The sequence below is a fragment of the Raphanus sativus genome, chromosome 5 (assembly GCF_000801105.2).
Source record: "Raphanus sativus cultivar WK10039 chromosome 5, ASM80110v3, whole genome shotgun sequence".
NCBI classification, from domain to species: domain Eukaryota; kingdom Viridiplantae; phylum Streptophyta; class Magnoliopsida; order Brassicales; family Brassicaceae; genus Raphanus; species Raphanus sativus.
This window is the reverse complement of record NC_079515.1, coordinates 15,736,788-15,764,688: the sequence shown is the minus strand read 5'-3', so window position 1 is coordinate 15,764,688 and position 27,901 is coordinate 15,736,788. Positions and strand designations below refer to the sequence as shown.

Sequence of the window (27,901 nt, the reverse complement as noted above, 5' to 3'; positions counted from 1 at the left end):
TACAAGAGATAAAAAGAAAAGAGTATCATATTCATGTCCATATTTGTTTGATAAAATGTGTTTGTTGCCAGTCTATTATTTAATTATGAAAAAGACTTATTTGTGTTAGCTCCAAATAAATTTATATATTTTTCATTTGAGTTTTATACTCCATAAACATAATTCATTCACAAGATGAGAATTCAATATTAAAATTAGGAAAAATTGGAAAAAAGACACTTTCAACTTTTGTTTGTTCTTTTAGGACTTCTAATATTTTCGGTAATTCTGAACATGTTTTAACCTTTTCTCATGGAAAAAGTAGTAAACTTAATTTTAAAAATGTAAAAAATATAAAAACTAATAGAAACATAAGTATGACAATTTATATGTTTAATTATTTTAGAAAATATGGAGTCATATTTTATTTTATCGCTTAGCTACGGTTAGAATACTCATTATGGTATTCTACTTAGTCAAAAAATTGGATACTAAGTTTTATACAAGATATATCCCGGATATATAACGTAAACGTAAACGTAAACGTAAACTAAACTTTTTTGCATATTCTAACGAAATTAGAATTCATTACGTTATAATCAAGAAACATGTCTTTAGTCTACCTACAACATGATAACAACATATAACCACAATTCTTTGATATACTTTATCTATAATATGTGTCATAACCTGTTCTTCATTTTACCTTATGTGACGCTCAAGGAATAATAGGTTTTCCACCTACTCTACGTGTTATGTGTGAGTTAGGATATGTATTCTAGGCAAATCCAAAAACTATGAAAACTTCCATATTCGGTTAAAGATGTTTCATAAATCTACACCCTAAATCTACTCTAAAATATTTTAGAGAATAATTTCTCCCACGTTTTTCTTTTCCTCCCACTATTTTTTTCTCTTCAATCTTTGTTTTTTTCTCTTCTTCATCGACATAATCTTTTCTTCATTCTATTAATATAACATGGTTCTATCTATGTTAAATCTGGTGAATGGAAAATATGAAAAAGAATTCGTTTATATGTTTGTGTGTTACGTTCTCTGCTACTGGTTTGGAAGAAAAAGAACGGGTCAATTTGATTTGAATAAACAGCTTTGTGATTCAAGAGTATTATTTTTTTTCCAGCCCTGTAGTTAACGGTTCCAAAAAACAAAACAAAAACTAGTAGGTTCACCTCTAGTTGGTTTTAATATTTTATCTATTAACAGTAACACCAAACAACAACATATTATATCCTTTTACAGTCAGTAACACCAAACCACGAGAATATTACATTCTTTGAGGATAATTCATTTTTCTTGTGTATTGTTTACTCTGCTCCATCTGTGGATTAGTCAGTTTCTCGCGAACGCAGACGCAACACGAAAGAAGTAATGCCCTGATGATCGAAGTTTTTTTTTTCAAAAACAAACCTGCAACTTTTTCATTTGGACCTTTTCTTCGATATATTAAGTAAGAACATGTAGGCCTCTCGGTAAGCTTTTGAAAACATGAAAATGGATTTTATAACATCTACTAGCAACATTTGTAACCAAAAATCTGAACAACTCTTATTGGCAACTGGTAATCAGCTTGCATTGCAGGATCCATCATTAAAGAACATCATAATGGTGAGTCAACCTTCAAGAACCAATGGAGCAAAGACACCAGGAGTTGTAAAGACAAGAATAAAGCTCTTCCATTCCACCAATGCTGACCGAACCATCCTTTTAGAACACCATAGTGGTGAGTCACATCTTCTGTCTTTCCAGCCAATACCTTGGTTTTAAAAGGCGAACGCTCCGGTCGCCATGGCGAGTGGCGACATGAGGCGACAGGCAAAACGACTCATCACCCCAATGCTTCGCGAGGTACGTATGTCGAACGCCTTTCCTCGCTACACCTGCATACAGTGAGTCGAACGTTGCGTCGCTACGACATTGTTGATAATCAAAAGTTTCAAAATCGATATTGTTAAGTAAAAAAGCATATATGTGTAAGATACTCCAAATATAATCTAAGTATACTGTAAATATCCTCTAAATATACGCTAAATATACGCAAAAAATCCTAAGTCAATGTACTATATGATAGGTCTTCATCCCTTTACTTCTTCACAAGTTCTCTTCCTTTCTCTAAGCTATTGAAGGCGCACGCTCTTGTTTACTTTATCGGTTTGTTTTCTTAGTTAAAGTTGTGGTGTTTAACACATCGTGCTGATCACATATAAGACTCATAGTGTCATATCTTCTTTATCACATACCATTCATGTTTTCTCCATTCACGTGGATTTCTTATGTATCACGTATCATTCATATTTCTGTTAAAGTTTATTTACTTAGCTTGTGTTTAGAACCTTATATGTTTATGTAGAGTTTGTGGTATTATATACATAGCTTAACATTCTTTTTAGTTTATGTTTTCTCAATTTTATGTACTTAGTTTATATTCTTTGCTTCTTCTTTGAAGGTTCATCATGTTTGATATTGGAGGATCATCCCAAGGAGGCGCAACAAAAGGTGGAGCATCTCAACAAGGGGCATCGAAAGTTGATCCAGGTCGCAAGTATGAGACCTCTCTGCCTAATAACATGAACAAGTGGACGTGCATCTTTTGTTTGAAAGAAATCAGTGGAGGTGTCTCACGTCTGAAACACCATTTGATTGGAGACAGCACAAGCGTGATCAAGTGTCCAACTTGTCCCGAGCACGTGAGAATTGAGTTGCGTGACTACGCAGCCAATAAAGCTGCTGAAAGAGCAGCTCAGACCATCAGCTGCGAACCTGTCCTGAATGATACCGATGATGAGGCTGTTGAAGGTGAGCCTAAACAGAAAGCTAACTCTAACAAGAGGAAGAAGAGAGGTCCATTGGACAGGTATATAGTTTTTGTTCTTGCTTCTTGGTTTGCTAGATTATTGGACAAACAAATATTTATATGTTCTCTGTTCTTTGACAGGTTTGTCATTTCAACTCCTCCGGACATTTTGCAAGGAAGGATGGACAGGAAGCATGTGTTAGGCCCTCCTGACAAAGATCTAAGGGGCAAAGTGTGTGCTGCAATAGCTAGGTGGTTTTATGATGCAGGTATTCCGTTTAATGATGTCACATATGACTCTTTCAAAGAGATGACAGAGTTCATTGGGCAGTATGGGAGCTCGGAGTACTTCTCCTTCAACAGGAAGTCGCAAACACTCATACTATGTTGCTTCAACACAAGAACGAGTGGGCTGCTAAAGGGTGCACTATCATGTCGGATGGATGGCATGACTCAGTGGTCCAGAAGGACATAGTTAACTTTCTAGTTAACTCTCCTAAGGGCTCTGTTTTCATAAAGTCTAAGGAGGTCTCAGAAGTGGTGAAAGATGCAACAATGCTGTTCAAACTGCTTGATGAGATGGTTGAAGAAGTTGGTGAGAAGAATGTGGTTCAAGTGATCACAGACAATGCATCTAATTATGTAAAAGCAGGTATTGTCTATCTAATCTAATTTTTTAAGATTAATTACATTCTAAACATTTTAAGTGTTAAACTGAGTTTGATCATTGATCTGATGAAAAACATTCTAAAATTGCACGGAAATTGCTAGAGACTAAACGACTAAACCTCTACTGGACCCCTTATGCAGCACATTGTCTTGATCTTATGCTAGAAGACATTGGGAAGTTGGAGCCGGTTAAGAATGCCTTGAAGAAGTGTATCTTCATGAATGGATACATCTACTGCCGTGTGCCACTAGTGAATATGATGAGAAGGTTCACCAATCAACACAATCTTCATTGGCCAGCTGTAACAAGGTTTGCCACCTCGTTTATCACCATGTCTCAGTTCTACATTCAGCAATCAAATCTGAAGAAGATGGTTGCATCTGATATTGGAACAAGAGCAAATGGCCAAAGGAATCAGGGACAAAGAAGCTGAAACAATACATTCTACAAGAAAGCTTCTGGAGGAATGTTAGCTACGCCCTCAAGCTCATTGGTCCACTAATGAAGGTGCTTAGGATGGTGGATGGTGATAAGAAGCCGTCTATGGGATACATATATGCGGCTATGGACAGAGCTAAAGAGGTTATTGCAAGGAGTTTCAAGATGAAGCAAGAGAAATATGAGAATGTGTTTGAGATCATTGATCGAAGGTGGAATTGTCAGCTTCACCAGCTTCTTCACGCAGCTGGATACTTCCTGAATCCAGCTATCCATTACGCCAATCCTGAGGACGTTTGTTGTGAGGAAGTTGAGACCGGTTTGTACAACTGTATCAACAGGCTTGTCCCGAACAGTGAGATTCAAGATAAGGTGATGCTCGAGCTTGATTTGTTTAAGAAGGCTGCTGGTCTCTTTGGGCATAACATGGCAATAAGGCAAAGAGAGATGAAAGCACCAGATAAAAGATTAACCCATACACTTTACTTTGTTTTGTCAACTTTACTTCTAAACTAATCTTATAATTTTTTTTTTCAGCTGATTGGTGGTCTATTTATGGATCATCAGCTCCTAATCTAAGAGACTTTGCTGTGAAAGTACTTAGCTTAACTTGCAGTGCATCTGGATGTGAAAGAAACTGAGGTGTTTTTGAGCTTGTAAGTCGTTTTTATATTCATCTTATTTCATAGTCACATTTGATCTTAAGCTCACTAATGATTTGTTGATCCAATCTAATATAGCTTCACAAAAAGAGAAGGAACCGTTTAGCTCAACATCGTTTGAATGACATGGTGTTTGTCAAGTACAACAGAGCCTTGCAGCGTCGCATGAAGAGAAGTGACGCCACTGATCCTATTATCTTAGAGGAGATTGATGAAAGCAATGAATGGTTGATGAGAAAAATGGAAGGAAGCTCTGACAATGATAAGCTAGATGATCATGTCTTCGAGAATGAAGATCTGACATGGAGTGCTGTGAGTGAAGCCACATGAGCTGAGGAACCTACCTATGCTACTAGAGGAACAAAATTTACAGCTGCTGAGAAGGGAAAAGGGATAGCATCTTCTTCAACTCAAACAAGAGAGAAACGATATGGTCCAGGTCCCTCTGTTCTATCTCTTGTTGATATTGATGAGGATGAACCGGAAATTGATTTGGAACTAGAAGCAGGTGGTTTCAGTCAAGATGAAGATTGGGAGTTTCCAGATGACTCTGAAACTGAGTTTTAGAGTGTTTGTGTTATGTGTTTTGCTTTGAATTGGTTTTCTTTACTTTGGATTATGTTTTGGTTTTGGTTTTATGCTTTTCATTTGGTGTTTTTGCTTTATGATGTTTAAGTTATCAATAAAACAGATTTTGGTTTTCTATTTACTATGTTTTTTCAAAAGTTCATATAATTGATGGATGGTATTAGGAATAGGTACCTTTTGAGCGGCTGATACATAAGGCGATCGCCATGAAACGCCATGGCGAGTGGCGAGTGTCGAGCCCCCTGTCGCCACTGGTCGCAATTAGACATTTAAAACCAAGGCCAATACATCACCTTCAACAACAACCAGACAAGAGTAAACTTCAACAAAGTAGCAACAGATTATTTATTAGACTAGAAGACGATAAACAATACCAATGATGATCATGTAGACAATCAAAACACCCATGCTTGTTTTGTCAAGTTTGTGAATTCATTTCAATGTTGAAATAGCATAGAGATACAATGTTACTTGGGTTTAAGACTGCTTAAGCAAGCAGAAGTCTACGTAAGGATCCCCAAAAGGATGAAAAAAATCCCTACATACAAAGCTAGGGTTAATTCCAATTGTAATGAATAAGACTTAAGCTAGAAGATATAGATCATAAGACAGCTTTTTGAAGGTGTATGGAAAGTCGATGCTGTAGCAGAGCTAAAGTAGTTCATGAAGTGTGACATGAACTACTACATCAGAGAGGCGGTTCGTGAGAAGCACGTATCAAGACCGATGCATTAAAAGAAGATTTAATGAAGAGGGATATTAAAGGAAGACTTGAAGAAGAAGCAATCGATCTAAAAGAAAAAGGAAGATTGGCTTATTCGCTGAAGTAAAAGAAATGGAAAGTTTCCATTGGGTAGATAGATTAGATCTAGGGCTTCCTCAAAGATATATAAAAGGGAGTCGTGGCACTGTGTTGCCGGCTAACACACAGGGAGAGCTTTTAGCAATAGAGAGTTTTGTACGTCCTAAGAAGGAGAAGCAAAGCATCTAGGGGTTAAGAGCTTAGGTGGTTCAGAGTCTGTCTTAGATCTCTGAACGAGTTGACTAGCAAACAAGTCGAGGTTTGTCTTGAGCTTGTTTGATTTATTGCTTTTAAGAAGAACTTGTAAGAGCTTTTGAAAGAATAAATATAGTCGTATTTCTTGGAATTGAATAACCCTGTACTACTGTGTGTCTACATAGCGTAGCTTGCTTATCTTACATTAAGAATTGGTATCAGAGCAGGTATCTGTGCTTTGTTTATTTAAACAGGTAGATCCTGCGGAGTAAGATGGATAGCTATCGCGAGTTGGTGATAAGTTCCAAGGTGATCCTTGAAGTAGGAAACTATGGATTCTGGAAGGCGCGCATGAAGGCTACAATCAAGGGTATTGACCCATTGGCGTGGAAGGCTGTGGAATCTGGTTGGAAATCACCTGTTGCAAGAGCCGAGGATGGGACAGATGTTCCGAAACTGGAGGAGCTCTGGACTGATGATGAGAACAAGATGGCTAAGTTCAATGCTCGTGCACTAACTGTCATACATTGCAGTGTAGCAAGGAAGCAATTTGAACTAATTCAAGGATGCGAGGCAGCAAAGGATGCATGGGATATTCTGCAGAAGCATTTTGAAGGAACCTCAAAGGTTCAGAGTTCTAGAAAGGATATGCTTGCAACAAGATTTGAAGAGCTAAAGATGGAAGAGAATGAATCTGTTGGAGATTTCAGCTCAAAGATTAGCTCACTGGCACAAGAAGCACTTACACTTGGGAAGAAATACAAAGAGAAGAAACTTGTGAAGAAGTTCCTGAGGTGCTTGCCGTCTAAGTTCATGGCATACAAAGCAGCTATGACCGTCTCCTGTAACACTGACGAGATGACATTTGATGAAGTGGTTGGAATGTTACAAGCTCATGAGATGGAAGTGGCTGGTGTGTCTGGTGGAATGAATGAAAAAGGAATTGCGCTTGCATCAGTTGAAAAGGAGCATATGGATGATAATGATCCTGTGAGTCTTCTGGTCAGAAGGTTTGATAGAGCTCTACGAAAAGTGGAGAATGGGCAGAAGAAGTTTGGCCAAGGTAGGAAGACGTCTGAGCCAGAAAAGAACTACAGGAAGAATGATGCTAAGTGCTATGAATGCAAGGGGTATGGTCACTTTTGAACTGAGTTTCCCACAGTGAAAAGAAGAGAGATTCAGTGCCATAACTGCAAGGGATATGGACACACTCAAGCTGAATGCGAGTCGAATGGTAGGAGAAAGCCGGAAAAGTCCATGATAGGAATCAATGACAGCGAGTCCGACAGCGAGAATGAAGAGGAAGTGAATAACTTTGTGGCGTTTCTAGGAATCGTGGAATGTGAGTCAGGATCTGAGAGTGATGTTGAGCAAGAAAATGACTTAGATGAAAGCTACAAGGAAGTTCGAGAGACGCTAGTGAAGCTGGGAACGGAGAATTTGGCCTTGGCTAAAGAGAAGGCAAGACTGGAAGTTGAAGTACAAGTGTTGAAGGATGACCTCAACAGGGAAGCTGAGTTGGCCAAGGAAAGTGTGAATCTGATCAAAGAAAAATTGGTCCTGTCTAAGCAAGCGGACGAGCTCAGAGAAGAGTTACTGGCTGAAAGAAAGAAAGCAGCTGATCTTCAAGCTGAATTGGATCAGCAATATCGGAAGATTAAGATGCTTACGGGAACCAAGCAACTTGACAAGATTCTGAGCAGTGGAAGAACTGAAAGCTCATTGATGGGACTTGGTTACACTGGAAGACAGAGTAGCTCAACAGGTACAACGCGCTTTGTGTCTGGAGGTTTTGCGCATGCTGAAGAAACCAAGACACAAACTACTCCAGCTCAGATGAGTGGATGTTTCTTCTGTGGGAAGTTTGGTCATTACAAGAGGTATTGCTACAAGTATCTAGAACGGGTCAAACAAGTATGGAGACAACACAAGTTTTGGAGAATAGGCAAGACTTCTCGAGGCTGGATGAAAAAAAATGACTTGTATCCTAAGATAGTGACTGAACCAAGAAGTACCGTTCGATGTAACATGGCGCGAGTGGCAAGTGATTCCGAATCTGAGGAACCATGGTACTTCGACAGTGGGTGTTCTAGACACATGACGGGAAACATTGAGTATCTAGACAAAGTGTCAAAGGTAAAAGGAGGAAAGGTAACCTTTGGAGATGGAGGTTGTGGTGTCATTCAAGGCAAAGGTACAACGTGTAACTCAGAAGTACCTAAATTGGTAAATGTCTACTTTGTCAAAGGATTAAAGGCCAACTTGATCAGCGTGAGTCAACTGTGTGATGACGGACTTACGGTGTGCTTCTCAGCAATTGATTGGCGTGCAATAAATCAACATGGTGTAACAGTGCTACAAGGTGTGAGATCTGGCAATAACTGTTACATGTGGGAAAAGAAGGTTAAGTGCTTGTCAGCTCAAGGGAATATTGATCTATGGCATAGACGTTTGGGACATATGAACTTCAGGAATCTAACGAATCTAGTATGCAACGACTTGGTTCGAGGAGTACCCAAACTCAAGATTGATGACAAGATTGTGTTTTGTGCATGCAATGAGGGAAAGCAAGTCAAGATACAACACAAGAAGGTACCGGATGTTCAGGCAAAGGCACCATTGGATCTAGTTCACATGGATCTCATGGGTCCTATGCAAACCGAGAGTATTGGAGGAAAGAAGTATGTGTTTGTACTAGTAGATGACTATACCAGATTCACTTGGGTTCGTTTTCTCAGGGAAAAGTCAGAAGTGTCTGAGAGTTTCAAAATCTGGGCACTTCAACTCATAAATGAAAAGGGAGGAATCAAGAAGATACGCAGTGATCATGGAGGTGAATTCGAGAATGAAGCCATGACTACCTTTCTTGAATCAAGAGGAATAGCTCATCAGTTTGCAGCACCTTGGACACCTCAGCAGAATGGAGTAGTTGAACGAAAGAATAGAACTCTACAGGAAATGGGAAGAGCAATGCTTCATGGTAACAAGATAGCCAAGAGGTTCTGGGCTGAAGCACTCAGCACAGCGTGTTACACAATCAACCGTGTGTATGTCAAAAAAGGGACAACAAAGACACCGTATGAGATGTGGACAGGCAAAACTCCTAATCTTAGTTACTTTCATGTTTTTGGATGCAGGTGCTACATACTGAATGACAAGGACTACCTTGGGAAGTTTGACTCAAGAAGTGATGAAGGATTCTTTCTGGGTTATGCACAGTCTAGCTCAGCATACCGAGTCTACAACAAGCGAACATAATCAATTAAAGAATCAGTGAATGTTGTATTTGATGATTTGTCTGTGGTTGTAGGTGATGACTTGGGATCAGATGAAGAGGAAGAAGGTGGATCATCTGTAGCTGCTACTGAAGTCATTGAGGAAGGTCCTATCACAGATACAGTACCTCAACCAGTGATTCAGCAAGTTCATCGCAATCATTCGAAGTCTGATGTGATTGGAGGGATTGAAGAAAGACGAAAAACGCGTGGAAAGGTGATCAACTTTAAAGAAATGGTGCAGTTCGCATGTTTCGTCTCATCAATAGAACCTAAGACACACACTGAAGCACTACGTGATGAATATTGGATTGTCGCAATGGAGGAAGAACTTGAGCAGTTCACCAGGAACGATGTGTGGGAACTTGTTGCTAGACCTAAAGGAGTAAATGTGGTTGGCACTAAATAGATTTTCAAGAACAAGACTGATGAGCATGGAGAAGTAGTTCGTAACAAGGCAAGGCTTGTAGCTCAAGGATACTCACAGATTGAAAGAGTAGACTTTGAAGAAACCTTTGCTCCAGTTGCAAGATTGGAATCCATTCGGCTGTTTCTGGGAATGGCGTGCATTCTGAACTTCAAAGTGCATCAAATGGATGTGAAAAGTGCTTTCCTCAATGGAGTACTTCAGGAGGAAGTTTATGTTGAGCAGCCAAAGGGATTTGAGGACCCAGTGCATCATGACTATGTGTACCGACTGAAGAAGGCACTATATGGTTTGAAGCAAGCACCGCGTGCATGGTATGAACGACTCACAAGGTTTCTGTTAGAAGCGGAGTACATCAGAGGGAGTATAGACAAGACACTATTCTTCAAGGAAGTTGAAAAAGATATAATCATTGTTCAAATCTATGTGGATGACATTATTTTTGGAGGCACGTCACAGAAGCTGGTTGATGAGTTTATTCAGAATATGACTCAAGAGTTTGAGATGAGCATGTGTGGCGAACTGAAGTACTTTCTTGGACTTCAAGTGTCTCAGTCAGAGAAAGGTGTCTTCATCTCTCAGAGTGCATACGCTAAAAGTTTGGTAAAGCGATTTGGTATGGAGAACTCCAAAGTTTCTAAGAAACCCATGAGTACATCACTGAAGCTTGCACGAGATGAAGCAGGAGAAGATGTGGATGTCAAGCTCTATCGAGGGATGATTGGTAGTCTGTTGTACTTGACAGCGAGTCGACCAGATCTGTCATTCAGTGTCGATGTGTGTGCACGATATCAAGCCAAGCCTAAGGTATCACACCTGAATGCAGTAAAGAGGATTATCAAGTACGTCAAAGGAACTGAGAGCTTGGGCGTGTATTACTCGAAGAATTCCAACAAGAACTTGGTGGGATACTGTGATGCTGATTGGGCAGGATGTGCTGATGATAGAAAAAGTACCAGTGGAGGATGTTTCTTTCTTGGAAACAATATTATCTCGTGGCTGAGCAAGAAGCAGAACTATGTATCACTTTCTACGGCGGAAGCAGAATATATTACCATGGGTAGCTGTTGCTCACAACTTATCTGGATGAAGCAGATGTCAGCTGATTATGGAATGCAATCGGGTCTCTTTCTTGTGTATTGTGACAACAAAAGTGCAATTGATATCTCGAGGAATCCGGTCCAACATTCAAGGACGAACCACATTGACATAAGGCACCACTTCATCAGAGAATTAGTTGAAGACAATCAGGTAGTAATCGAACATGTAGTTACTGATTTGCAGTTGGCTGATATATTCACTAAATCTCTTGAATTTAATCGATTTATCACACTAAGAAATGCAATTGGTGTGTGTAACCTTGATTGTTGAGTCAAGTTGTGCAGAGAGTAGTGCAGGTGCTGATTCGGGATGTACATATGATTCAGATTGGTTTTGGAACCCGAAAACGCTGTGGAAAAGAGCTGCTTGATATGCCGTCAATATTGCAATGGTACAGGTTTCACGTCAATCTGTGCCCCCCCCCCTCTCAATAAAAAGAGCCAGCAATGTTACAGAAAGATGCTCAGAAAATAAAAAAATTGATATTCATGATGGGAAACAACAGGGGTTTCACAGCGCGAAAATAAAGAATGAAAACCGGCAGCATTGATGAAGGCATATCAATGTGAAAGCTAGCCATAAAAAGACAATCGGTTGCACCAGAATATAAGATCTAGGAAGAGTTATATGTGCAGCTTGAATCAAGCACTAAGGCAACTCATGAAGCACTTCACACGAATGGTAACTGAACTGAACTGATCTAATGCTTTATATTAATCTTGATTCAGCCAATTGTGAGTTGTGACTCGTGTTTTATTACTATCTTGAAAGTCCGATGATACATTAATAATTCACGAATGTGCCTAATGCCTATGTGTTTGGATGAGAGAAATTAAATGTTGTAGGTATACAAAGGAGAGGATAAAAAGTCAGGGACCAGATCTGCAATATGAGAAAAGTTGATTTAGTTTTATTCCGTTAAGGGAAGTAGTGGGGAACAAGCCCTAGAAAATCTCCATCGTGCTTAAGAAGCTCAATCTCGCAGCCTCTCTTCATCTCTCACACGATTCTCACACAGAAACCGACATCTATCATGGGGAAAGCAAAGAAATCAGCTCAACAAGCCAAATCATCCAAGGAAGAGAAGCATGCAGAGCCTGAAGGAAGTCGGAGGTCACTTACTGATGGCGAACCTGAATCGCCTCCGCCGAGAAACGATATGCCTGTTTCCGATGCACTTCTTGAGGTCACTGAGGAGCTTGATTCGTTCAATACCGCTACTGAGAAAGCTCCTTCAGAGGAGAGCGATGAAAGGACTCCAGGTCTTGGAGAGGAGCCATCTGCAAAGGTTCCTGAAGCAGATCCGCAACCGCAGATTGGATCCACTAGTGCTGCCATTCAAGATGTTTCGGTCACTGATAAATCACCGGAAGAGAAGGATGAATCTGCTCTACCTCTGGCGATCATTGAAACTGAGAAGAAGCTAAGTGAAGCCGAGTCTGAATCAGCCAAGAAGGTGGACGATGAACCCAAAGATGATGCTGTGACTATGGGTTCTGAGTCAGATGAAGCTTCACAGAAGGGAAGGAGGAAGAAACGGGTGCTGAAGCGGTTAGGGTTGCGTTCTGGGAAACAGAGAAAGACAGGGGAGTCTAGTACACCAACCCAATCTCAGTTTCTCACACCAGGAGATGCGGCCAAGTCTCCATATTTGGCTAAGGAAGCAGGAGCCTCGCCTCAGTTGAGAGTAAAGAGGTCTGGTGACAAAAGTGCTGAACCAATGCCTTCTCTCATCAAGAAAAGGTATGATCAGTTCCTTAAGCGTAAGGTACTTGCTGAGCGTTCGGTAGATATGAAGGAAGCTGATCAGTGGGGGTACTTGGCGGTTATTAAGAAGGGGTCTATGGAATCAACTGTCTCGAGTCTTGCCGTGTATGTTGAGCAAGTTGTAGCTGAGTTCTATGCAGGTCTGCCGAGTACCAAAGGTGAAGCAGATGTTGATGAAGTAGTTGTCTCCGTGAGAGGACAAGCGTACAAGTTCTCACCTGCGCTCATCAACAATACCATAGATTGGGAACCACTTACTGAGGATGAAGAGGAGGAAGACGCAACTTTGGATGATGTCTCAGTAACCGAGTTGGCTTCATTCATCACTGGAGATACGAGGACAGAATGGGAAGGTCTCACTACAGCGGATCTTACTCCGTGCTACGGTGCTTTGATGATCATAGCTGCCTACAACTGGATTCCCTCTACTCACAAGACGTATGTCTCACTTGAGAGGGCAAGGCTGATCTACAAGATGGCTCATGGAGTCCGTGTTGATTTGGGTAAGATGATGTTCAGACAGATTCTCAATCTTGGAGTGACTCAGGTCAATAATGCACGTTGGTTGATCTTCCCTCGATTGATCATGGCACTTCTCCAAAGCCAACATGCAGTTCCATCTTACCCCAGTGACAAGCTTCAACGTCCGGTTCCTTACAAGAAGGATAAACGAGTGGGTGAGATCTGTGAGCAGAGACTAGCTAAAGGAAAGGCACCATCTAGAGCTGAACCAAAGAGAAACTCTGCCAGGACAACACGTCAGTCATCTCCAGCTCCGATTCCTGCTCCACGAACTGCTACACCAAGCTCCAGGACTGCACCACGTCGCGTATCTGTCTATGAGCTTGGATCAGTTGCCATCCCTCAAGGACCACTTAACCGTGTTGATTTGCAAGTGGCACTACAGGACACAACACGAGCTCTTCAAGCGCTAGCTGAGATAGTTCAGGATCTTCAGAGCGCTGTAGCAGGTTAGTATTTCTCTCCTTATGAATATATGATGTATTTTACTTGGTGTTTTTAATCCGTGTGCTCACAAGCAGGGGGAGAAGAAGAAGACTAAGATGAAGAAGACCAAGATTGTGGGGGAGCTGTGTTCTGTTGCTCTGTTTTTATGTCTATGTTATTTCAATTGCACCACTTGTTGCAATTCTTTGTTATTCATGTTTTCAGACTGGCTAAGATTATGGGGGAGCATTTGCATGTGCTATCTTTTGATAATATGTATTGATTTGCTCGAACCCATTTTAGGATAATATAAGTATGTTCTTAATTGTCTTGAGTTGATTGGATTAACGTTTAGACATATGTACTGGTGATGTCTTGTGTGGTTTGTTCTTGTCTTCTATCTCAGGTACTTGTGAGACGACGAATTAAAAAGGGGGAGATTGAAGGTGTATGGAAAGTCGATGCTGTAGCAGAGCTAAAGTAGTTCATGAAGTGTGACATGAACTACTACATCAGAGAGGCGGTTCGTGAGAAGCACGTATCAAGACCGATGCATTAAAAGAAGATTTAATGAAGAGGGATATTAAAGGAAGACTTGAAGAAGAAGCAATCGATCTAAAAAGAAAAAGAAAGATTGGCTTATTCGCTGAAGTAAAAGAAATGGAAAGTTTCCATTGGGTAGATAAATTAGATCTAGGGCTTCCTCAAAGATATATAAAAGGGAGTCGTGGCACTGTGTTGCCGGTTAACACACAGGGAGAGCTTTTAGCAATAGAGAGTTTTGTACGTCCTAAGAAGGAGAAGTAAAGCATCTAGGGGTTAAGAGCTTAGGTGGTTCAGAGTCTGTCTTAGATCTCTGAACGATTTGACTAGCAAACAAGTCGAGGTTTGTCTTGAGCTTGTTTGATTTATTGCTTTTAAGAAGAACTTGTAAGAGTTTTTGAAAGAATAAATATAGTCGTATTTCTTGGAATTGAATAACCCTGTACTACTGTGTGTTCTACATAGCGTAGCTTGCTTATCTTACATTAACACTTTTCAGCCCTATATGACCAAGAGGACCTTAATCACTGGAAACCTGCAAGAAAGATATTGGTCAGGGGAAAGATGAAAGCGGAGAAGATCCCGAAGGAATCCTGACGACATTACAGGCGTTTCCGGCCATCACTCCATCGACCAATTCACTTCAAACAAACTAGAAGCTGAGAGAGGAGGAAGCTATAGATCTTTTTTTCTATTGGGACAAATCTAACTCGAAAGTATCTTTTCTTCTTCCAATTTTTTCCTAAAATTAAGCAATCGTTGAGGTCATTGCGTAGTTATAGAGAGTGGTTCAAATAATTTCCTTTTTGTGAACGTATTGGTTCCACTGTTATCCTTTTTTCTAGGATGTAATTTCCTCTTTGCTTTTAACCGCGAATTGGTGGCTTATTGAAAATTGCTTTCAATTCTGAATTCGGCCAGGTGATTATGGCTATTTTGCATGTATAAGCTTTTGGCATTACGTGTCAATATATCAAATAATGTTTTCAAGCTATTTTTACATTAGTTATCTTTTCAGTGACGTATTATAAAACCTCGATATTCAGAGTGTACTTATTAGTCTGAAAACTTCAATGTAATTTCCGTATTGGAAGGATTTTAAGAAATTTAGTTGAACTTATAATAAATTATGGATTAATTAGCACTCCCTCTATATTATTTTAAGTGGTTTTAAGTTTTTTGCATAAAGATTAAAAAAATAAAAAAGTTATATAATTTATTTTGGATACATAAAAATAGCATTGAAAATAAGTTTAACCAATAAAAAATACAGTATTTTGTAACTTCTTACAAATTTCAAATGATATTAAAGTTTTTCTAGAATAGTGAAAACATCATTTATTATGAAATAAAATAAAAAATTTAAGCACCACTTAAAATGATACGAAGGGTTATTTGACCATCCTAACTACATATTGGCTCTGCTAGTACGGAACCTGGAAATCTTGTGAGTAATATGGTTGATAGCTGCTGCCATCTCAATGAATTTGGTTTGCTCCGTGATTCTTATGGAAACTGGAGACTCCCAAAGTTGTAATTTCTAGGTAATCCTTGTTACAACGAATCCAGTTAGCTCGCTCGATGAAAGGTGCGGAAGGTATTGAGTCGGTGCACACTAATGGAGCCCTGAGTTGTCTGAGATCAAAGGGTAAGGAAATATAAACTAAGTGTTGAGATGAAGAAGAAATGAGGTGTTGCAAGGCTTGCCAAAGAGAAACAAGTAAGGCTTGCCAGCATGAATAGTACCCGCGGAGCTACAGTAAAAACAGACATATATTTTTATTGTAGCTTATTTAGTAAGCCAAGTGTGTTTGGCTTCTTGAATAAGAGAGTTCTGACTTAGTTTCTCTCTACTTTCTTATATTGTATTGTAATGTGACTTTTCAAGATCTAAGGAAAATAATTCTCATCCTTCTCTCTCTTTTGTTCTTCATGTTCTTCATTCTACATCTCATATTCTCATAATTCTCACATGGTATCAGAGCTATATGCTCCTTTCTTCCGCAAATCTCTCTGTTTCTTTTCAAAATTTCTGTGTGTTCTTCACTCTTATCTACTGGTCTATATCTTCACTTATTGGGTAAAAGAATTCTGACCATAGAAATGGAGAAGAGGAATCTTATTTCAGTGACCTTTGAGGGTCCTAACTATCTTATATGGTCAAGAGTGGCCAGTTACTATGGAAAGTCATGGACTTTGGGACAGCCACATCATGAAGGCTGAAACTTCAAAGAGGATGACTCAAGAGGATAGTCAGGCTACTTGCTTGAAGCATGATAACAAGTGGGTTCAAGAAGACCAGCAAGCACTTGGAATCATACACAAATCTCTGTCTAAATCAATCTTGGAGGCTCATTCTCATGTCAAAACCGCCAAGAATCTATGGGAGAATCTCCAAACAGCTTATGGGAATATATGGGAGAGTCTTCAAATGGTTTATGAGCAAGACAAATTTTTGAGCTTTCTCCTAATACTGGATTCACCTTACAACAACCTAATAAATTATTTCCTTAGAGAAAGGAAAATTCCAGGTTTAGAGGATGTATGTTCCCTGAGAAGCCAGTCAAATATATTGAAGCTTAAGGAGTTTGAGCATCCAGAGATTCAAGGAAAAACCATGTACTCATCTTTCAGCGGAAATTCCAGGGAGGATAGTGCAGCCAACACCAAGGTTCCAGCGACCATGAGTGACCTTCATTCCTTTATCAAAGCCTTTATATCATCCAAGAAGGCTGGTACACGCTCTCTTAACTCTAAACCTATCATTATAGATTCAGGAGCAAGCCATCACATGATTAGTGATAGGAACTTGATTAGTGATGTCCAGCCTGCCTCTGGGAATGTTCTTATAGCAAATGGTGATAAGGTTAAGATAGAAGGGATAGGGAAGCTGAGGTTGTTTGATAGGGAATCAACTGCTTTTATATGCTTTAATTTACATCTAATCTATTATCTGTGAGGAAGGCTACTGTTGATCTTAGTTGTCAGGTTGTCTTCAGACCAGATGAAGTTGAATTTCAAGACTTAAAGACAGGCCAGGTGATTGGAAAAGGGCATACTCACAATGAACTCTACCATCTTCAGAATACAGAGATGTCTAAAACATCTCATGTTGGTTCTCCTTCTCAGTGTTTGGCCAGTACATCTAATGGGATTGAGAGCACCATATGGCATGCTAGATTGGGGCATCCTCATAGTAGAGCCTTAAATCTTATGCTCCCCGGGGTGATGTTCATGAATAATGATTGTGAAGCTTGCATATTGGGGAAGCATTGTAGGATTGTGTTTCCAAATTCTGGCACCATCTATGGGGAATGTTTTGACCTGGTTAACTCTGATGTGTGGACTGCACCATGTGTATCAAGGGAGAATCACAAATACTTTGTCACCTTCATTGATGAGAAGTCCAAATACACTTAGATAACACTGATTCCGTCAAAAGGCAGGGTGTTAGAGGCTTTCAAAAATTTCCAAGCTCATGTCTCTAATCACTTTAATGCCAAGGTGAAGATTCTTAGGTCAGACAATGGTGGAGAGTACACAGGTCTGGAATTTAAGCAATACTTTGCTCAACATGGGATTATTCACCAGACAAGCTGCCCTTACACTCCTCAACAGAATGGAGTTGCTGAGAGGAAGAACAGACACTTGATGGAGGTAGCAAGATCAATGATGTTTCACACCAATGTTCCAAAAAGGTTCTGGAGTGATGCGGTGGTGACTGCTAGCTATCTGATAAATAGAACTCCAACTAAAGTCCTCAATGACCTGTCTCCATTCGAGGTTCTTAACCAGACCAAGCCACCTTTGGACCACTTGCGAGTGTTTGGGTGTCTCTGTTTTGTGCTGATACCAGGAGAGAGGAGGGACAAGCTTGATGCTAAAAGTTCAAAAGCTATGTTCATTGGCTACTCTCCAACACAGAAAGGGTATAAGTGTTATGATCCAGTAGCAAGAAGAGTTTTAATCTCAAGGGATGTTAAGTTTGTGGAATCTAAGGGATACTATGAGGAGAAGAGTTGGGAAAACCTTCAAGATCTCTCAAAAGAACCTACAGATAGGGCAAACAACTTGAGAATTATTATGGAGAGCATAGGCATCAGTCAGCCACAGATCAGTCAGGTGCCCAGGACTTCTCCCTCACCACCAGTTGCTGAAAACAATGAAGAAAAATCACCAGTTGTTGAAACAGTCCATCCTGATCTTGAGGGGGGCAATGAACCTGAATCACAGCCACAAGAAGGAGATGATTCAGTAAGGATGCACGATCAAGATGGAGCTGAACCTGATCAGTCAAGTGAAGATCAGTTTAATGGAGATCAAGGACAGGAAGAGGCAGTGGTAGAAGAGCAACATATTCAACCATTGAGAAGGAGTACAACAGTGAAGAAACCATCTAAGTGGGTCGACACGAGAGTGTACTTCAATAACAATGTAGTGGCTCACCCTATCCAAGCAACTTGTTCTTTTGCGAGTTATCCTCAAGAGCATGTAGTCTTCATCAGTAATTTGGATCAAGAGTATGTTCCAAAGACTTATGAAGAAGCCATGGAACATGAAGAGTGGAGAGAGTCAGTTGGAGATGAAGTTTGTGCCATGATCAAGAATGATACTTGGTATGAAACTGAGCTTCCCAAAGGAAGGAAAGCTGTTACAAGCCGCCTGCTCTTCACCATCAAGTACCTTGCCAATGGAAAACCAGAAAGGAGGAAGACAAGGCCGGTTGCAAGAGGATACACACAAGTCTATGGAGAAGACTATTTGGATACCTTTGCACCAGTAGCTAAACTCCACACCATAAGGATTGTACTATCCTTGGCAGTGAACCTGGAATGGGATTTATGGCAAGTGGATGTCAAGAATGCCTTTCTTCAAGGAGAGCTGGAGGATGAGGTTTACATGAGACCACCTCCAAGTATGGAAGATATGGACAAGCCAGGAAATGTCCTAAGGTTGAAGAAAGCAATCTATGGATTAAAACAGTCACCAAGAGCTTGGTATCACAAACTGAATACAACTCTAAATGGAAGAGGATTTGTAAAATCAGAAGCTGATCATACACTTTTCACTCTCACAAGCAAGCAAAGAATTGTGGTGATACTGATTTATGTGGATGATATTATCATCACAGGAAGTAACAATGAAGGTATCATCTCTACTAAAGCTTTTCTTAAGACATCTTTTGATATCAAAGACTTGGGGGAGTTAAAGTACTTCCTAGGGATTGAGATATGCCGATCTAAAGAAGGGCTGTTTTTATCCCAAAGGAAGTACACACTTGATTTGTTGAATGAGGCAGGTGATCTTGGAACAAGAGTTGCAAAGACTCCACTTGAAGATGGCTATAAAGTGTTGCGTGAGGGGGAGTTTGAAGACAAACCCTATGGAGATGTCAAACACTACAGGAGAATGGTTGGGAAGCTCATCTACCTCACCATAACCAGACCAGATGTGTGTTTTGCAGTCAATCAAGTCAGTCAACACATGCAAAATCCCAAGATACATCACTGGAATATGGTAGAAAGGATCTTGAGGTATCTAAGAGAAGCGCCAGGTCAAGGAGTTTGGATGGGATGCAACAGAAGCACTGAGATCACTGGATATTGTGATGCAGATTGGGCAGGAGATAGAGTTGATAGGAAATCAACTACTGGGTATTGCACCTTTATTGGAGGCAACTTAGTCACTTGGAAAAGCAAGAAGCAGAAGATAGTATCATGTTCAAGTGCTGAGGCAGAGTATAGAGCAATGAGGAAGCTTACTAGTGAGCTCATTTGGATCAGAAACCTGCTAAGAGACTTGGGTATAGAGACTACAACTCCTATTACCATGCACTGCGATAACCAGGCTGCCATTCATATAGCATCGAACAGTGTGTTCCATGAGAGAACTAAACACATAGAAGTGGATTGTCACAAAGTTAGACAAGCAGTGCAGCAACAAATCATCCTACCTTGCTACACTAGAAATGAAGATCAGCTGGCTGACATTTTCACAAAGGCAGCAAGCACCAAAGTCTGTGAGTTCATCCATTCAAAGCTTAGACTCATAGACCTCACATCTCATTGACTTTCCTATCATGGAGACTTCTACTCTTTTTCCTTGATGTGTTTTTGTCCCACTGGGTTTTGCACATTAAGGTTTTAATGAGGGAAGTTCTTCATGATTCCAAGCTTGACTGGTTTCTAAAGTCAAGCTTGAGGGGGAGTGTTGAGATGAAGAAGAAATGAAGTGTTGCAAGGCTTGCCAAAAAGAAACAAGTAAGGCTTGCCAGCATGAACAGTACCCGCGGAGCTACAGTAAAAACATACATAGATTTTTATTGTAGCTTATCTAGTAAGCCAAGTGTGTTTGGCTTCTTGAATAAGAGAGTTCTGACTTAGTTTCTCTCTACTTTCTTATATTCTATTGTAATTTGACTTTTCAAGATCTAAAAAAAATAATTATCATCATTCTCTCTCTTTTGTTCTTCATGTCCTTCATTCTACATCTCATATTCTCATAATTCTCACACTAAGAACTTAGTTATGTTTCTCAACATAAAAATTAAACTAAATAAATTGAATATCAAGTACCTTCTCATCAACTATAACTATGTCGATACCCATAAGGCTGCCTCATTTTTTGACATTTTTACCTCCTTTTTTAACACCGTCCTGCCTTTAACTCAGTGAAAGAACCTGGGGATTGGTGCTAAGGTCCCTCTTCTCAGTCTACGTATCTTTTTGTGGGTATCTTGGCTCTAGTTGATTTGTGTAAGACCATGACATCAACTTTACTTCCTATGTTCTTGTCTTCATCATGTGGTATCCTATCAACTGGTCATTGTGAGAACCGTTTTTATAAGAGATGGGAAACAACGAAAATTACTGAAAGAATAATATAATGGGAACAAATGTCTGTGAGTATATATTCAATTTTTAGTACAGTAGAAGACGGTGAGTAGAAGACGGTGAGGATGTAGTGAAGACGAAGTAGTGGGAAGGTATGATTAAATGCAATATTTAACATCAGTTACTATATCAATTGATTTCGATCGCAATACAAGAAAAATGCGTTTTAATAGCAGACGAGGATAGCGTTTGTTATGATTGTGCTATAGTTGATATATCCGTGTTTTTAAGATAGCGTTTGTATTTTTGGAAACGTATGATAGAATGATATATCTAGAAACGCTATGAAAACTTAAGATTTAATAGCAAAACATAATTAAACGTTATGTTTGCCTTTTGAATCCCTAAACCCTAAATAAAGTTTTAAACCCTATACTCCAGATACAAAACTCAACTCTAATGTTTTAACATCAAAACTTAAATTTAATTCCAAATCTTAAATATAAACTCAAAAATCAATCTTTAAAGAAAATTTCAAATCTTAAATTCAATACCTCTAAACCTACAACCTTCAAACCTACACTTTAAACATTTATTCTAAATTTCAAACTTTAAATATATATTTTAAAAATTAATCTCAAATATTAAATCAATATCCCTAAACTCTAAATACAAACTTCATATTCTAATTTTTTAACAACAAATCTTAAATTTAACTTAAAATAATAAAAAAATAAAATTTATTTCTTTTTCGAAAATTAATAATGAATAACATTTTTATAAGAAAATAAGTTTTACCTTAAACTCTAAACTTCATATTTAAACTACACATCCAAAAATCAACATATAATCATAAATCTAAGTTTCAAAATTTTAAACTTTATATAAATATTGTTTAACATAAAATATAATTTTAACCATCAAAATAAAGCATTCACCATTGATTGTTTTTTAATCTAAGGGCTATAAATAAATCTTGTGGTTATCCACTAAACTTCTTTTTCATTGGCTGCTTTTTAATACAAGGATAACCAATTCTTAACCATTGATTAGTGTTTGACCTAATGGTCTAAATTTTTTTTTCTTCATGTCTTTCTTCTCCTCCTTTCACGCCTCTTCTCCTCCTCTCTTTCCAGTTCTTCACAGTCTCAGATTTTCATCTCTCTCACTTTCTGTCTTGTAAACGAGAGAGATTCATAATCATCACTTTGCTATCGCCACGGATCTTAAGCTCGGTCGTCGTCATCATCTACACTCGCCCCCGTCATCCTTGTTGCCGCTTCTCAGATCCGTAGTCTCCACCACCACCGCTTCTCACCACACTGGTCACCTCTCTCTCTCTCTCTCTCTCTCTCTCTCTCTCTCTCTCTCTCTCTCTCTCTCTCTCTCTCTCTCTCTCTCTCTCTCTATCTCTCTCTCTCTCTGAGTTCTGTGGTTTTGATTCCCGTTAATTTTTTTTTGAGATTTTGTAACAGAGAAACAAATCCTCTCTTTCCAGATTCAGAGCAGAGCGCCGGAGATAGATGAAAAGGGTGACGGCGGTGGCCTGAGCTTCTCTCCGCTGAGAAAGAGAAGACAGGGGAAGAGGAAGACAGTATTGGTCATGGGCTTGTGGCGAGGAGGCGACGGAGAATCTGGTGGTCGTGAGAAGAGTGGAGGCATGGGGCTTGCGGCGATGATGGGACGGAGAAGCTGGTGGTCGTGAGAAGAGGTGCTGGATCCATGGCAGAGTTTGTCGTTGATGGAGGTGGTTGCCGGCGGTGGAGTTAAGAAGCTTGAAGATGGCGTGTTTTGTTATTAGGTTTAGTTAGCAAATAGGTTTAGGTCTAAGTTTGGTTTAGTTTGGTTTATTTTTTTCCATGTAAACCAGTTGTAATTTGTAATTCAATCTAATTTATAAATTATAATTTTGATATATTATATTTTTTAAACGAAAATAATATATATATATATATATTTTTTTTTTTTTTTTAATTCTCAATAATAGAAATAATAACGAAAATTATATGCTATTAAAGAATATTTAATTACAGATAGAAAAGTGCTATTGTAGCGGAACAAAAGATAGCAGTGCAAAAAAACGCTATCTAAAGTGCTTAACCTATTATCACGGGCGATGATACAGCGTTCTATAAATCGTCCGCTAATAAAAGCCATTTTTCTTGTAGTGTCGGAAGCGTTACCGGGTCGTCCAAGAGACGCTGTTTGTCGCAGAAACCCTACAGACCCGAAAAGGAGGAAAAGGGGGTCAGGGTGCTTAAAAAACATGACGAAATACATCAAAAAGAGTTGAAGAAATGGATTCTGTTTAGAAATGATGTTAATTTATAACCACTATACTAAATATGAACTATACTGGAAGTCACTAAAACAATTATAAAGGGTAGCATAGATATGACCCGTACAGATTTATGAAAGACAAATAAAGCAAGATTTTTTTAAAAGTACAAATGGCAGCAGGAAGAGAAAGCAATGCTAAATACGAACCTCACTCATTATGGAAGTCACTAAAACAATTATAAAGCGTAGCTTATGGCCTATACAGATTTATGAACAACAAACAAAACCATTTTTTTTTAAAAAGCAGTACACATGGTAGCGGGAGGAGAAAGCAATGCTGAGTTGGCATCTTGTGAAGAAAGAATGTTATGTTTTATTGATATAGACAGATAGTGGAGTAATTAGTATATATTGTAATGAAGTTCTTTGTGTTTTCAAACAATGATAAAAATAAAATTAACTCATATTGTTTGTTATTAAATGTGTTTTTTTGTCATCAAATTAAAAACATATTCATATAGACTCTATAAACCACGCCAGTAGTTCTGCATCCATGTGAACGACGAAAGACGGTTGAATCCTGACGCTTCGTGCTAGATTATCCACCTTCAAATTCTTCGTTTGTGGGACATGAATAATTTCAGAACTAAAGAAACTTTCTTGTAGGGTTTTGATATCTTCCAAATAACTTCCAAATGCAGGCTATTCTTGTGGTTCTGAAACCATCTTCACCAACTGAAAACAATCTGTTGCAAACGGATCCGACACTGCCGCAAATTCTTCATACACTGCATTGTGCAAAGTAGTGCCTCCACCTCCAAATGAAGAGGGGAGAGACACGCCCGAACATTCCTTGCTCGCATCAAACCATCAAATCTTTCTAGAATACTATACATCCTTGTCTGGAAAAGACTTCATTATCTTTCCAAGAACCATATGTAAAACACCACCGCCCTGGAATTGACGGTAGATTTAAAACCTCTACCTGTTGTGCTTCCATCGTTGTGGTCGAAACTTGTGCTTCCGCCCAAAGTGTTGATTCTGTTTCCACAAATTTAAGTGTTTACCTGGGGTCAATGTCTAAATTACTAAAGATTTTATTATTCATTCCTTTTCAAATGTACCACAAAATCCATGCAAATTGATGATCGTCCAATTTTGGTTGAATTCTCCAAATAGGTGATCCATATTTGTGAAAAAAGAACTCAGTGGGGGAAAATAGCCGGATTTGAAGGTATCTTTCAAAGTGCCCAAACCTGACGTGATGGAGGACATTCAAAAAATACATGGTTAATTGATTTCTCCAAAGCTCCACATATGGTGCAACATAGACCCCCTTGTAGCCCTCTCGCATGCAAATTTTTCTTTGCTGTTATACACCCTGACACCAATTACCATAAAAAATGCTTGACCTTTGGTGGACACTGTACTTTCCAGCAATATGCTTTCAGTATATCAATTGTGGGTCCAAAAATTACAGTTGGTTTTTCCCTGTCCGGGTAAACTCTTTCTACTTGGTAACTAGATTTGACCGTGTATTTCCCATTTTTTGTAAAGTGCCATCCATCCTTGTCCAACATATGAGTCCTTCCTAGTGGTATACTTTGCATTATTTTTACATCCTGAGGATCCACTAAGGCCCGAATCGCATGTAAATTCCAAGTTCGCGAAGCTGAATCAATGAGAGAGTCAACCGTAAGATCTGGGTAACTTTTGTGTTGATTTTTATTTGCTGGTCTCAGACGAGTGGTTGGGAGTCAGAGATCATTCCATACAGAGATAGATGTTCCTGATCCCACCCGTTTAATTAGTCCTTTGCTAACCAGAGATCTAGCAGAAATAATACTCCACCAGCCGTACGACGGAGAATATGATCGGATCGGTTCCAAGGGGGAAGCATTCCTGTAGTACGGTCCTTTAAAAATCCGAGAGAATAAGGTATTTGGTCTCTCAATTAGACGCCATAGCTGCTAAGCATCGCCGTGTTAAAATCAGTCAGGTCTTTAAAGCCCAAGCCACCTTCATCCTTATTTAGATATACTTTGTCCCATGACATCCAATGCATACCTTTTGTACTGCCACTAGGGCTCCACCAGAATTGTGCTACCGCACTCGTTAATTTCTTTGCAGTTGCCTTTGGTAGACGATAGCAGGACATCACATGGTTTGGTAATGCCGTAATCACTGATTTATGATGACCTCTTTTCCTCCTTTTGTAAAGAATTTTAAAGTCCAGCCATTAAGAACTTGTATCTTGGACCCACCAATATTTTCTGGTAGTCCCAAGTAAGATCCCATTCCTCCGAGATTCTGAATTTCCAAGATATCCCTCAACTCCTGTCTACTCGATTCCTCAATCTTGTGTCCAAATTGAATTGAGGACTTTTCAAAATTTATTTCTTGACCTGATACCGCCTCATACTCCATTAAAATCCTTAGAATGGTTTGACACTCTTCCTTTTGTGCCTTGCAAAAGAAAAGACTATCATCTGCAAATAACAAGTGAGATATCGGTGGACAAGCTCTAGTGACCTTCATTCCTGTTAATTGTTTCTCCCCCTCAGCCTTTTTGATGTTTGCAATTAAAGCCTCAGTACACATAATGATTATACATGGTGATAATGGGTCCCCCTGTCGTAAACCCCTCTGTGGGGTTATGAGACCGCGTGGTTGACCATTTAGTAAGACCTGATATTGAACCGAAGATATACACTCCATCATTAGTTTTATCCAATGAGAATCAAAATCCATTTTCTTTTGAAGGGCCTGGATAAAATCTCATTCCACTCTAACATATACTTTACTCATGTCTGTTTTGATTGCCATGGACTTTTCCTGGCATGCTTTGTTGGTTCTCAGCCCATAAAACATCTCATGAGCTATAAGAATATTATCCGATATCAACCTTCCAGCCACAAATGCCGATTGAGTCTCCGAAATAAGGGTAGGGAGACATATTTTCAATCTCTAACACAACACTTTCGAGATAATCTTATACCCGACATTACAAAGGCTTATTGGCCGTAGTTCTGTCATCCTCGTAGGCCTTACGTCTTTGGAATCATGCATATATTGGTGATGTTGAGCCTTGAGTCCATTTCTCCTGATACCAAAAAATTATTCACCATCTCCAAAAGATCATTCTTTATTATATCCCAAGAGTGTTGAAAGAAGAGAGCTGTTATTCCATCCGGTCCTGGAGTCTTCTCCGGGTGCATCATAAACAGAGTATATCTTACCTCTTCCTCAGTTGCTATCCGCAACAGCCTTTGATTCGTCTGAGAGGTAATAGACGGTGTGATCTCCTCCAGGAAGCTATCAAACTCCGATGGAGAATTGGTAGTAAATAGATCCTGGAAATAGTACACTGCCACCTTCTCAACACCTCCATCCTCTGTATTCCAATTTCCATTCTCATCATATAATCCTACAATCATATTACGAAGCCGACGTTGTCTTGTTAATGCATGATAAAATTTTGTATTTAGGTCCCCAGACGTATACCACATATTCCGACTTTTCTGATACCAGTATTCCTCTTCGTCCTTGTACGCCTCTTGTAATTTCCTAGATACCTCTAAAATCTCCTCATGTGACCAATTGTTGTTTGTTTGTACCTCATCGAGAGCTTTTTGTAATTCATTAATTTTTTCCTCTCCGAATGGAGGATTATTTTTTCGCCATTTAGCAATTTCATGATGGCAATTGCTAATTTTTGTAAAAATATCCTCTGCACGACCTCCATGATTTTCTGGCCAACCTATAATAATTGAATCCATAAGACCTTCCTGTCCAATCCATCTCTTGTCAAACCCAAATTTCCCTCTCTGCCTCGGGACTTTGTCTTCTAAGTAAGCCACTACTGGACGATGGTTAGACCCTACCATTCCTAGATATGCTGTGTAAGAACATGAGAATAGTGTGTGACAGTCTTCATTGGCTAGGGCACGATCTAGACGACATCTAATCGTCATTGCCCATTTCGCCTTCCCTCTTCTTCCTTGCCATGACATTTTGTTTCCCCGTGCCGAAACTCCAATAAACCATTATTTTTTATCATGTTGTTGAAAGGAACAAAAGAAGCTGCACTTCTCAAAGATCCTCCCTCTTTTTCATGATTGCCAGTAATCTCGTTTAGATCTCCAATAATAAACCATGGTTCTGATCTTGCTAGTCCATATCTAGTTAATCTTTCTCAAACTTGTTCACTTAATTTTTGTACCGCATCACCATAAACGACGGTTAAAAACACCTTCTTACCAAGAGTTTCTGCTTCCACATCGATCATTCGGTTGGTGGAATATAGAACCTTAGTCTAATACTCATTGTTAAAGAATAGAGAAAGAGCCCCATTCCTTCCAATTGGGTCCACTGTGACCAGATTATCGTATCCAAAATGTGATTGGAATCCTTGCACAAACTAAAAATCTTGTTTTGTTTCAGATAAAAACAAAAAATCTAGTTTATGTTTTATTTCTCTAAAATAACTTATAGTCCATTTACTTCCCATTCCACGGCAATTCCAACTAAGAACTCTCGTTTAATTTATTTGTTAAACTCCGTGGAGCTGACCAAGTCGGA

At 39.3% G+C, this 27,901-nt stretch overlaps 1 long non-coding RNA gene and 1 pseudogene across 1 annotated transcript; both read left to right on the top strand.

Moving 5' to 3' along the window:
• Positions 1–3,717: 3,717 nt before the first annotated feature.
• LOC108858354 (uncharacterized) lies at positions 3,718–5,128 on the top strand (annotated as a pseudogene).
• A 16,717-nt stretch (positions 5,129–21,845) lies between these two features.
• Positions 21,846–22,955, top strand: LOC130512402 (uncharacterized). Its single transcript, XR_008945929.1, has 2 exons — positions 21,846–22,365; positions 22,539–22,955. It is a non-coding gene; the product is annotated as an uncharacterized LOC130512402 (long non-coding RNA).
• The last annotated feature ends 4,946 nt before the right edge of the window (positions 22,956–27,901 follow it).